The sequence below is a fragment of the Talpa occidentalis genome, unplaced genomic scaffold (assembly GCF_014898055.3).
Source record: "Talpa occidentalis isolate TD23 unplaced genomic scaffold, MPIMG_talOcc4v2.1 talOcc4.4, whole genome shotgun sequence".
In the NCBI taxonomy this organism is placed as follows: domain Eukaryota; kingdom Metazoa; phylum Chordata; class Mammalia; order Eulipotyphla; family Talpidae; genus Talpa; species Talpa occidentalis.
In genome coordinates, this window is record NW_023604295.1 from 9,424,779 (window position 1) to 9,428,341 (window position 3,563).

Genomic DNA, 3,563 nt, shown 5'->3' on the forward strand with positions numbered 1-3,563 from the left:
TGCAACAATCTGAATAAATTATTTTTTATTTGATTAAAGAAAACCTAAGTTATATTTTGTGAAGACTTTGATGTTAGCAATCATTTATTAAGGGTTGACTCAGTATATTTACACATGTTGAGAATAATGTTCATACCTTCTTGAATAGGGATGATGTGAGGATTGTCAGTTAATACAAATAAAACACCTAGAACCATATCTAATATATAAGGAACACTCAATAAATAGTATCTATAAATATAACTGGAAAATGGTAAATGAGACACATACAGAAAGAATTTTTTCCTTGCAATTCAAAGGAGTGTACTGTGTGTATATGTGAGTGTGTATGTGTGCATGTATATATCTGTGAGTTGGGTAATGCTAATTACACAAACTTAAAACTGGAGAGATTTAGATTGGTCAAAATGGCCTGGAAAGTATTTAAAAAGGGGATAATTGAGCTGAGTTCTGAATGATGGATAAAATTAAAGAAATATTCCAAAGGATAAGTTAGGAAGAGTGAGAAAATTGTAAAATATTAGATGTGGAGTTAGTATAGATATGAATAGACAATAAAAAGAGAAATATCTATTGGGAAACAGAGGGAACTGAGTAATTATTTATACAATTCTCCATGGACAAAAAGAGTTATCATCATTTTGGAGTAAGAGAACATCAAGAAAAGATACAATTTTACTGTATTCAGCTAAACACAGTATTCAGGCTAAAGAGAATCCAATAGACATGGAAGTCAAAGATGGCAGCAAGACATGTATATTCACCAAAGGCGAACCATTTCAGCCAGAGTGATAGCTGTGATAACAGAAAAGGAAATGGAGAAAAACCCAAATTTTAGTAGATTGAGGGGCAAAGAATTACAGTAGATTTTCCTTCTTTCCAATCAAGAGTGAAATTTATTCTTAGTACCCTCTTCTTGATATCAGTTGCTGGATCACTGTGCCTGTAGAACAAAATCCTATCTACTTTGTTGATGATTGAATGAGATTCTATATTTGACTTTAAATTTGGTTACCAAAGTTCCCTCCAAGAACCCTCCCCTGAAAGAACTATGTCATCACATTTCCTGCCTTGGTACCTTTTGCCAAAGCCTGAGATGTCTTCCCTTTCTACAAACCCTATGATTTTCCTCTATCCTTTAAAATTAATATCAAATGCCAACTTTTGTGAAAAGCCAATGAGCAATGTGTGCCCTTCTCTGTATGTCATTTATAGAATTTAGTACATGCTGACAGCACAGGGATCTGTCCTACCACACCTATAGGTTTGGAGGTATCTGGGAGCAGAAACAAATAGCATCTTACATCATCGCCAGCATCTACCAAAATTACCAGCACATCAAGAGCTCAGGAAATACTTGCTGAATGAATGAAAGTCATGTAATTTATTGACATACCTTTATTGTCACAATGCTCTGAAGATTCTGTGCAATCAAGAGAAAGTTAGGGTTGTTCCTCCGGAGTAGAAAAGGTAGGTCTCCTGGTTCGTTGAAGAAAAAGTAACAGCGCGTAAGTCTGGAGGAGAACACACAGCTCCCCCTCTATCCCCAGGCTCTTGCATCAGAAGACCTTTGACCTGCAGTTACAGGTCTGCTAATAAGGTACCTGCTGTGATGCCCACATGAGCTCTTCCCTTTAGCAACAGCCACTGGACACCTGCTCAAAATTTTTCATATAAAGTGCCACTTACATTCTTTATTTTGTGAAATTGCATAGATTTTTCTTTTAGTGTTACCTATTCACAACAGAAAAAAAGTGAGAACATTGTGGTGGTGTGCTAAAGGAATCAAACCCAAGATCGTACTCTGTGGAATAGGTAAATAATGCCAAAGCAAGAGTAAGGATTACTCTTTTATATAGTGTCTTTGCAGCATATGCTTAATTTTTTTTATTATATCACAATATATTCTACAAGTGACACTGAAAATCAAATATTAGTAATATTACCATTATTCCATAAAATGATATTGATATTGATAATGATGGGGGAATCAGAAAATTTATGCAAATTAGCCAGGGTCATGTAGTTGGTAAATGGTAATATCAATACATCTCTATTTAATGCCACAGTGAGTGGGGAAAAATAACTCTTTAGGGGTCAAAGAATTTTCATTCAAGTTGTTTTATTCATGTCAGTTACTATAACTTTCTGCATTCTAAGTCTATTAATATTAATACTTAAATTAAAATAAAAAACCTGCCATAAAGAATTGTGAGGTTAAAGTGTCATGATACATATGGGTAACTGCACTGCTAGATGTTGCCTATAGCAGACATGGAATAAATACCAATTTCCTCTCATCCTATCTCTCTTCTCATGGAGAAGCACCCATGGATACACTCAACGTGACCAACGTGTACACACATACAGATAAGATACTGATGTCCTAATGATGCAATGTTGGGCTTCTGCTGACACTAGAGCAGAGCAGGTGTAAAGTGCATCACCATATAAATTTGATAAGCATTCAGTTAAATATGGCTGTAACTATTACTAACGCCATTCAGCTGATGCATCCTGGATTTCACAAGAAGACTCTAGTGACTGTGTACAGAGTATCAGGTGATGAGGGACAGAGGGGTGGAGATTGGGGTTGCAGGGACACCACCAGAAAATCAGGTCCAAATCATCGAAAAGTAATTTTGTCTGACCTAAAATACTGAGATTATGTGAACATGTTCACCCAGAACCTCAGAGTAACTATATCATTTTATTTTCATGTATCTGCCCAGTGGTGAAATAGTCCTATGTTGACTCACAGAGGAAACAAACTTTGTTTTAAAAATTACACTGCTCCTGGAAAGAGGAAGATTATGAATGTAGGTAAATCCATCAAACGTGAAAATGGAAGAAAGTAGTGTGATTTTCACTGACTTTTTAGCTAAAGGGACTTATATACAGCAGATAGTTGCAATTGCTATTAAAATAATGCTGGGAGATACTAGCTATGTTAGTAAATGAAAAAAAAAATAGTGGCAGGTTATAGGCTAAACACAAGCATGCATCTTTGGCACTATTTTTTTTTAACCAGAAAATATGTGCCCCAGCAGTCTTCAAGGTATTCATCCTTAGGTAATCTGCACATTTATTCTGATGCTCTTGCCCAAGTGATAGTTTGGAAGCTCCTCTTTGAAAATAAGCATCAGAAATAATGTAAGATGTAAAATCAAATCCTTGTTCCTTTCTTAATTATGTCTAATGTTCTTTAAAAATCAAAAAGAATTGGTTTTCAGTTGGAACATCAGTGTCCATGAAATACATAATAACTTGGAAAAATGTTGTATTGCTTAACTTTATTAAAGGGTTTCTAGTTACTTGCTTTTGTTTAGAGTAAGATCATTAATTTTAACTGCATCCATCCAACTAATTTGTCCACTTTAAGAATATCTTACCCTTAAACAAAGATTTAAATCTGACTCAGATTATTTATTTAAATGAATAAAATAAGCATGACTTTTGAAAATAGAGATTTTGGTAGGAAACCACTTTCTACCAGGATTCTAAAATAAAGTAAAGCACAAATTTGAACACTTTGAAATTTTGCATGACATAACACTTTTAAA